Source organism: Bacillus rossius, chromosome 15 (assembly GCF_032445375.1).
Source record: "Bacillus rossius redtenbacheri isolate Brsri chromosome 15, Brsri_v3, whole genome shotgun sequence".
Taxonomy (NCBI): Eukaryota; Metazoa; Arthropoda; class Insecta; order Phasmatodea; family Bacillidae; genus Bacillus; species Bacillus rossius.
The window spans coordinates 41,928,699-41,938,815 of record NC_086342.1 but is presented as its reverse complement, the minus strand read 5'-3'; positions in this window follow the sequence as shown (position 1 = coordinate 41,938,815).

The window sequence follows — 10,117 nt, the reverse complement described above, 5'->3', positions numbered from 1 at the left end:
GTGTAACATTCAGGTTTCTCCTGATGTTTAAATTAATGATTTTGTGTGGATATAGCACCAGCAGATGTTAACTGTGTTTTTACAAATTTGTTCTCTGAAAATATTTTTTATAAAAAATAAATTATATATTGCAACCAACTATAATTAGAATATTTAGGAAAGAAAAATGCCTATAAACCACCTTTTTGCACCTTCAAACCCCAAATTTTCCCGGGTCCCCCGCCTTCTTTCCTGGTGATGGCTATTCCTCAACAACTAAATCAATTAAAGTCCCCCCCCCCCCCCCAAAAAAAAAAATATCATTGCGACGCCCATGATGGTAATAATCATAATATTGTATAACAACTCTGAAATGTTGTGTTAGGACTGACTATCATATCTGATGGCATGGCTCGACTGGCTGGTCTCACCTCCAGTGCCGGCTGTATTCTGAAAGGCATGAGATTATGAATCACGTGCTGCATAACAATTGCAGGGTTTAATGTAGCATTTTAGTTATTCAACACAACTTTCTTCACACTTCCTTAATCTAAGTGGGCTGGCTGGCAGCCCGACGGGAAACGGACTAAAGTCGCCCCCAAAACAACCAGTGCCACCCAAAACAATGCGGACAGCTATGTTCAAACCCCAAACCCCCCGCATGGTAGACTCTTTCTACTCTGTCCAACTCTTCTTCCAGATACATCGTTCTGTTTCCCGTAAGCATCTAACTCGATATTAATGCATGCAATTTTGCATCCCGCATGTCAGAGCCCAGGGTTTTCCCTGTATCTATGCAGGTTTTACATGGGCTCAACTTATCTAGTTTTAGTCTAGTATAGTCAGTGAGGGAAGTTAGTCATGGTGCCAATCACTGCCATGGCTGGCCGGGGTTGATATGCAACATGGGGCCTGTCTAGCTGCTGCCATTGGGCTTAGCCGCCAGAGACTGGACGAAGCCCATCATCGCATGGACTTTTTCCATAACCATGAGCTGGCACACGAGGACAATTGTGGCCGCCAGATTTTCGTCTGTATTGAAGGTGCGCGACTGGTCGAGCACCTTCTTGAAGTCGTCCAGCCCTGGTTTCGGGGCTGGATGCTCTTGGGGCGCGAGTGGTGCAGTTGGCAGCACTGGTGCTACATCCACCGCCATGTTGACCTCAGGTGCGGGAGCTACCTGCAGCCAGGTGAGCGCGGTCGTCTTTTCGTTTTGTCGTGTTTTTGTCTCGTTTCAGCTGTTGTGCTGAATTTTTTTTTATTAGTTCAATTTTTTTGTGCTGTCATCATTTGTGGGGGTTTTGTCGTCCTGTTAGTCCATTTTTCTTTGTTTTTCTTTGTTTGTTGACCATATTCCTGTTATGGAATATTGTGTGGTGTTTATATCCTGTTGACAACAGCAATTTTTTTGCTTAATTTGTGTTTTTGTGTTTTGGTTTTTTTTTTGTAGTTTTCTTCTACAGACATACATGTGCTTAGCAATGGTGTATGTCCAAAAGCTTACATCAAGTCATGCACTCCCATTGCACAACTCTTTCAAAGATAATATCTCATACTCTTGGCAGCCTTTATAGTTTGCGCAGTGCTGTTTTTTGCAGTGCGCGCCCTTTTTGAATTCTAGGTTGCCCCCATTGGGGCAGTCTGGAGACTGGTGGGGTCCGATACACCACCGGCACACAGGGGCCTCATGGCAGGCCTTGCCAACATGGTTATAGCGTTGGCATACACTGCATTAGGAGTGGCCTGAGGGGCGACGGTAGTCGTCGACATGTACAAGCATGCCGGCGAACTCCTTTAGGCCATAGATGCGCTTAGAGTCGCAGCTCTGAGGCACCTCAATTACAAGTGCATCGCACTTCTCGCGTCGTTGCCGGTTCTCCAGGAACCAGTGGTTCTGGACCAGCAGATTTAGGGTGCTGAATTCCTCCTGGAGGAACTCAGATGGTGTGTGGCGGTGCACTCCGCGCAACACAAACTTCTTCGGCACTTCGTCCCTCTGAAGGAGGACGGAGTGCTGTGCTCCGATTGCCTGCAGGGCTTTCACTGCCCTGTGGTAGTCGGGAATGGACACAACATTCACTTGTATTTCGTCACGGCCGCAGTTCTGGCATGTGAACTTCTCTGACACCGCCTGTTTAAGGGCAGTGTATACCCTCGGGTACCGGTGGCCCTGGTTGAACAGGGGCTTGACTCGAGATGCTTTCTTGGTGGTTTCGGTCGTTTTTATTGGCTGCTGGGGGTGGGGTGCAGGGCCCGCCTCGTTATTGCTGCCCGCACCGGACACCTCCGTGTGCAGGCGCTTCGCTCGCTTGCCAGTGGCTACTGTCCAGCCACTAGATTGGTCGTTGCTCGGCCCTGAAGGGGCCTCGCTATCTTTCATCTCGGCAGATTCGTTCGTCATCTTGTAGTCGTCACCTGGCGCTCGGGTTCCACCCACTGACCGTCCCCTGGGGCTAAGGTAGCCGGGTTTAGGCTAGGCTATAGGGGATCTAACTCTCCAGGTGTTGCCAAGTTCGTTGGTCGTCACTACTTACACCTCACGTCAGCTGTGACCATTACCACCTGTGTGCATTAAGCACACAGGCACCTTTCAATACCTCTGGGTAGCACTAAGAAGTGTTAACCACAGCTTGTAGCGATGGGGGCCGGGTAGCACTAATAAGTGATATCCACAGCTGAAGGGACAATTTCGAAGTTCTCAAAGAGCAGCTCCGGGACACGTCCTTCCTCGGCCGAAGCGCAGCTTGAACTCCTCTCCTCAGAATAAATCGTATCCTCTCGCAACTTCTATATATTACATACATTCAATGTTGTAAGTGATACTATTTTTTTAATACTGCAAAAATGCATGCATATGTAATTTTTTTCGTTCATTTTATAGTACCTTTTCAATAAGAAATAAATTTGACATTTGCATTACATGATAATATTTTTCCCTGCTTAAAACTTTTTTCTTTTCATAAAGTCATTTTCAATTTCTCGGGCGGAATTTTGCAACCCATTTTTAATTATTACCTCTTTATTTATACACATAACTAACACATTCATTATTCCCCTCATGCGAGCGGAATTTTTTTACGGTCGAAAATTGTAGCTCCCTCAGCTTAAAAGATTTATATTTTTTTCTCCTAACCTAAATTAAATCTAAGTGTGTTGGGGAGGGTTCCGGGTTAGGGAGGGAGACTAAGTGCGTCTCAGGCCGAAGCCCATACACTCTAATCATGCAGGATGTTAGCCATGCAGGAGGGGTAGCATGCATCATGTGCTAGGAGGGGATTGGTCAGCCATGGCAGCGATTGGCGCCATGACTAACTCCCCTCACTGATATACTAGACTAAAACTAGATAAGTTGGGCCCAGGGAAAACCCTGGGCTCTGACATGCGGGATGCAAAATTTCATGCATTAGTATCAAGCAGGAGGCTTACAGGAAAACAGAAGGATGGATCTGGAAGAAGAGTTGTACAGAGTAGAAAAGAGTCTTTCATGAGAGGGGGGGGGGGGGGGTTGGGGTCTTGGACATTGCTGTCCGCATTGTTTTGGGTGGCACTGGTTGTTTCGGGGGCGACTTTAGTCGTTTCCCGCCAGGCTGCCAGCCAGCCCACTTAAAATTACGAAGAAGGAAAATTTTAGTTAATTTATTTAAGCTGTAATTCAAAATCTCATGCCTTTCAGAACACAACCGGCTTTGGAGGTGAGGCCTGCCAGGCGAGCTGTGCCATCAGACATGAGGGTCAGCACTAACACGACAGACAGAGAACCCGGGGGGCTGACCATACACCCGTGTGCTTCGCACTATTTTGAATTGGCACTGTGTGTTCTTATCGCTGGTGGTGTTGTGGTGTGTTGAATTCGCATGTTTAACGCAAAATGTTGTGTAAGTTACTTAAAGCTAAATGCCTAAAACTATTTTTTTGTTTATTTTTTATTTATTTTATTTATTTATTTATTTTTGACACCTATAATCTAGATTGTGTGTGTTGTTCAGGGGGTAGGGGAGGAGTTTCGCATGTTTAACGCGAAATTTTTAGTGTGATAACAGCTAGTTACTAAATATATCTATGATGAACTGCTAGCAATACGAGTGTATGTGCGAAATTTTCCCACCAGTCCGCAACCACGTAGTTGGGGTCTGGCCTCGGCCGTCGCAGGCATGTCGGTGGTCGTCTCTCGGGGCGTGCGCATCTCTCTCGCGGGCTGTTGGCTGGGAGTTCCCTGCGCCCTATTGGGTAACCGAAGGCTGGCAGTGCGTGTTGGTTTTGTGTGCGTGCTGGGGGCGGCCTAGCAGCGCCAACTGCTACCGACCGCGTCCCGCGGGTGGCGGATACGGGAGCCCAGCCCGAGAGTTGCAATCTCGCTGGGGTGGATGTGAATAACCAATAGCAGTCCGCGGACCAATGGCCGGCCTGTGGAGTCGTTATTACGTATATCGGGGTGAAAGGTAGCCTGAATGTAGCTCGGCGCGTGGCAGGAAGCAGCTTCGTCGGCGAAGGCACCGCAGGGGAGCTCGATGTGCCTTAGTAGCGAAGTGTAGACGAACTGCGGGCTGGAACTTGCGGAGCTGTGAACTGCTGCGCGCGCAACGGAATTGAAATGCATCGGAACTCTGAAGGAAGACATCAGGAACCTTCAGCTGGGGCTGCTGTAGGTGTGGCAGCAGTAACCTCGAGCGGCGCGACCTTCAACCGTCTAGGGGATTTTGGGTGGCGAGGTTGGTTCCCTCCCCCCACCCTGGCATGAAAAGTACTGCTGTTAACCTGAAGAAGGAAGATGAAGATGGCGCAACGTCAGGCTGCCTTTCGCTCCGTGCGCCCGCAGTTCGAGCCGGTTTACTGGCTCGTCTGCCCACTTCTGTTTTAACTGTGGCTGCCTGGGCAGCTGTGGCTGGGCTGACGAGTGAAGTCGCCCGCCCCTGGGGGCGCTTGCGCCCCTGGTTAATAACAACCCAGGAGTTCCCAAACTTTAAATGCGGGCCGCAAGGCCCAAGCACCCAACTCCAGCATGGTTGATTTTTCAGCCCCTCCAACTCTTCTTACCTGGACCCTTCTTCCCTCTTGTCCAGTAGCTACCTGCCTGCTTAATGCATGATAATTGATCCCCGCATGACCCGGCCCAGGGTTTTCCCTGTGTCTATGCAGGTTTTACCTGGGTCACATTAGCTAGCTTTTAAGCTAGGCGACCAATGGGGCGTCAGTCATGGCGCCAATTGCAGCCATGGCTGGCCAGTAAACCCCACTACGCACACGATTGCACGCGCCCTTGTCCTGCATGGTTCGAAACCCGCATGGTAGAGTGTATAGGCTTCGGCCTGAGACACACCTAGGTCCTCCCCTAACCTGGACCCTCCCCTACACACTTAGAATTAACTTAGGCTAGGAAAAAAAAAAATTGTCGCAGGCAGCTGTGATTGGCCGGTTGCTCGGCCAATCGCGCATCGCTACGGGGGGCGAGGCGCGAGGATTGATTTCGGGCGTTTGTATGTTTGTGTTATGTCTGGATCATAATTCCCAAGTGATGAAACATGCGGATTTAAACTGCTTACGCATTTATCGTAAAATTTTTGTGTTGTACGAATGTAAAAGTCTTGCAAAGTTTCCGATTCCGTTTCGCGATGCAAAGCTTCTACAGGACAGTACACTGGGGCGTCTGTAGCGATTCGAATACATTTGTTTTGAATTCGCTGTAGTTTCAGCAAGTGTGTGCGAGCTGCGGTTGCCCAGACAGGGGCTGCATTTGTTATGATGGGGCGGATAAGAGCTTTTTAAAGCAGCAAGCCATTTTTGACTGTGCTGCCGCGTCGCCTACTCATGACTGGGTATAGGACACTGATTCTAGCCTGCGCTTGCGTTCGTTTGGCGTCTATGTGATTGCGCCAAAGCAGTTTCCTGTCCATATGTACGCCTAAATATTTGACTACGTCTTTGTGAGGCATGTTTTCGTCAAACAAACTAATGTGTGGCCTGTTGTCGACAGGAGTAATGCGTTTGCGGGTAAACACAATTGCTTCGGACTTAGTTGTATTTACTTTGATTCGCCAGGTCGTGCACCAGTTTTGGAACTCGGTGAGTGCAACTTGTAGTCGGTCTGTGGCTAGCTGGAGGTTGTGAGACCTGCTATACAGCACCGTGTCGTCTGCGTAGCAGCCTAGTTTGACAAGGCGGTGTGTGGGGCGTGGCATATCGCTTACGTATATGTTAAATAAGACAGGGCCTAGGATGCTACCTTCTGGTACTCCTGCTCGTATTTGTTTGATGTCTGATAGAGCTCCTTCTGTGAATATTCTGAATGTTCTGTCTGCTAGGTAGGACGCGACTAGCTTGATGTAGCAGTCTGGAAATCCTGTTTGATAGAGTTTATAAATCAGCCCCGCATGAAAAACTCCGTCGAAGGCTTTTTCTACGTCTATAAACGTTGCGACTACATAATCGTGTGCGTTAAATGCACTTGTTATCTCTTCTGTGAGACGCACTAATTGGTGTACTGTTGAGTGAGTACTGCGGAAGCCGAACTGTTCGTTATGCAGTATGTTGTTATCGCAAATGTATCTGTTGAGACGATTTAGTATAATGCATTCTGCGAATTTCGACACATTGCTTAATAGGCTGATTGGTCTGTTGTTTTGTGGTAGTGTTTTGTCTTTACCCGGCTTGTGGAAGACTATAACTTCTTTCCACTGAGAGGGGAAAATTGTTATAAATAAGAAGTTCACTGCAGTTTTATCATCTTGAGTCTTTAATTGCACGTCTGTACAAGCTTACACGTTTTCATTTTTCCTGCCACACAACATGGCCGCCCCGGATGTTGGTTAACATGTCGCCAACATAACATCTTACATATCCTTTACTATATATGGATTGACACTAATGATTATTTACATACAAAATTTACACCCAATAAACAACAACCTGTTCACATAGTTACATGGCTCAACAACAGTATCTGTTTACATTTCAAGTTTACATACAAAACACTACAATTAGGTAGCTCACATGCAACTGTGACTGTTTACATTTACATATGTCTACAACTAATGTACATAATCCTCTAATTAGCGAGGCCTTCTAATAGCCCTTCCTGGACTAAGGGTTGGCAAAGAATCGAGCATTGTTTCTTCACTACCACTGACGGAATCAGAACCCAGATCAATAATAGAAGTATCACTTTCACAGTCTCTTGGCAAGTCAGTATCACAACCTGAAGGCACATTATTCACAAAGCCAGGTACTGTCCTTAAGTGTTTTCTGTTTCTCCGGTAGACACTGCCATTTAATGTCTTAAGCAAATAAGAGCGAGGTGTATCATATTTACTAACAATAGTGGCTGGGTTCCACATATTACCTTGTTGAACTCTAACAAACTGATTTGGATGCAATTCAGGGAGGGCTTTCGCACCCCTATCAAAGTACAACTTCTGACTCTCCTGACGTGCCTGTAATCTATCAGGAACATCAGCATGAATGTGTGGTTTAAGCAGATCTGAGTGAGTGGGAATTTTGGACTTCAATCGACGGTGCAACAGCATTTGAGCTGGGGACAGTTGAATACCAGGAATAGGAGTATTTCTGTGTTCAAGTAGTGCTAGATATAAGGGGATTTTACACCCTGATACCTTCCGTAACATACGCTTTGTAATATCCACTGCTTTTTCAGCAAGCCCATTAGACTGAGGGTAGTGTGAACTAGTGGTTTGATCTTTAAAATTCCAACATTCAGCAAACTTCTTAAATTCATAGCTGTTGAAAGGCACATTATCAGAGACAATTAAATCTGGACTACCTAAACTAGCAAAAACATGTTCCAACTGTTTGATTGCCTCATTTGATGATTTATCTGTAAGAAGTTTCACTTCTAACCATTTAGAGTAGTAATCAATGACAACTAAGAAATTCTTCCCTGCGAACTGTAATATATTCATTCCTAAATGAGCCCAAGGCCGGTCAGGTATTGGATGTGGCAACAACGGCTCCCTAGTGTTGCATCTTTGATAGGTTTGACAAACTTCACATCTACCAACAAGTATTTCAATGTCCTGGGACATATTAGGCCAGTAAAGTGCCTCTCTGGCTCTGGCTTTACATTTACTGATCCCAAAGTGAGTTTCATGGATTAAATATAGCATGGCTGGTCTCAGAGATGCAGGCACAAATATTTTTAACCCAACAAAAATCAAGCCATCTACTACTTCCAACAAATGCTTTAACCTCCAAAACATTTAACAGGAATCAGGTAACAACTGTTTTGAAACAGGCCAGCCATCAGAAATAACCTTCATGAGGGCCGAGAGTTGGGGATCCTGTGCTGTAGCTTCTCTGAATTGCTCTTTTTTTTTCTTCAGACATGGGTAGATTGGACACCAATGAATGAACTGAAAACTGCAAGTCATCATGGGAGTTATCATCACTTCTCAGAAATGCCCGAGACAAAGCATCTGCAACATACATTTCAGACCCTGGTTTGTGGACAACTGTTACTGAATATCGCAGCAATTTAAGCCTAATATTCTGAATGCGAGGTGTCAACACATTTAAGTACTTATTCATGATGCCTACAAGTGGTTTATGATCATTGTGAACTGTTACTGGCCTCCCATACATAAATTCACGAAACCTTCCACAAGAAAATTTTACAGCCAAAAATTCCATTATAATTGGTGCCCACTTCTGTTCAGAGCTAGTTAGACTCCTTGATGCAAATGCTATCGGCTTGTCATTCTGTAAGGCACAGCAGCCTATTCCCAGAGAGGATGCATCAGTTTGGATTATGAGTTCCAGGCTTGGGCCATAGACCCCTAAAACAGGTGCAGAAGAAATGAGATTTTTCAGCAATTTAAATGCTGAATCCTGTTCACCTGACCACTGCCAAGGTTCATCGCTGTGAGTAAGGAGTTTCAAAGGAGCAGAGACTTTTGCTGGATTAGGAATGAATCTTCCTACATACTTTACTAAGCCAAGAAAGCGTAACAACTCTGTCTTATTACAGGGCACTGGCATGGACACAATAGCTTCAACATGTTTTGTTTCTGACTCAATACCTTGTGCAGAGATTACATTTCCAACATAGCTTACACGAGATGCTTGATACTGAAAGTTAGATTTATTAAGCTTGACATTACATTCTCTAGCTCTGCTCAACACCTTACGAACTATTGACTCTAAATCAGACTGAGTGTTTGCTCTCATAATAATGTCATCAAAGTATATTTCAACTCCATCGATATCACCAAATATCTCAGTTGTTTTCCTCTGAAATATCTCAGGAAACCCATCTAATTCCAAAAGGTAGGCGATTAAATTTAAACCTCCCAAACGGTGTTACAAAACAACACAGCTCTGAGCTTGCCTCATCAAGAGTGACATGTAAAAAACCATTAGACAAATCACATGTTGCATAGTACTTGAACCCTGCCAGCCTTGAGGCGACGTCTTCTGGAGAGGGAATAGGATGCATTTCCCGCTGAATGGCTTTATTAAGTCTATTGGGATCAAGACATATTCTCAGGTCCCCATTTGGTTTTTCAACTATCACCAAGTTGTTTACCCATGCCGTCGGACTGGTTACTTTGGAGATGACACCCTCCTTCTCAAGTTCTGTCAAAGCTATCTTCAGTCTATCAAATAAACTACGTGGAACTCTCCGACAAGGTTAGCAACTGGAGATGCATTAGGATCAACATGCATAGTAAGTGGCTTACCAGGAAACTTTACTAATCCTGTAAATACATATTGGAACTCATGTAGTAAGTCCTCCTAAGATAATCCAAAATGTTGATTGATAGCACTGACACGCTGGACCAGGTGTAGTTTCTGGCAAGCTTCCAAACCCAGAAGAGGAACAGCTTTATGAACGTCCACAACTTCAAACTGTAGGTAATGTAGATTATTGCGCACAACACATGGCAGTGTGATAGACCCTAAGTGAGGTATTTCAAACTCCCCATATGCTCGCAAAACTGGGCCGTTCTTCTGAATGTGATTATCACCTACACCGAGTTTATCGAGCAGAACAAGCGGCAATGTGTTGACTTGCGCAGCCGTGTCAAGCTTGAATTGTACAACTGTGGAGACAACAGTGATTGGTTCCCACCACGACTGATTATCACGAGGAGTGGGTACACCAACTTCAGATATGAATAGGTACTGA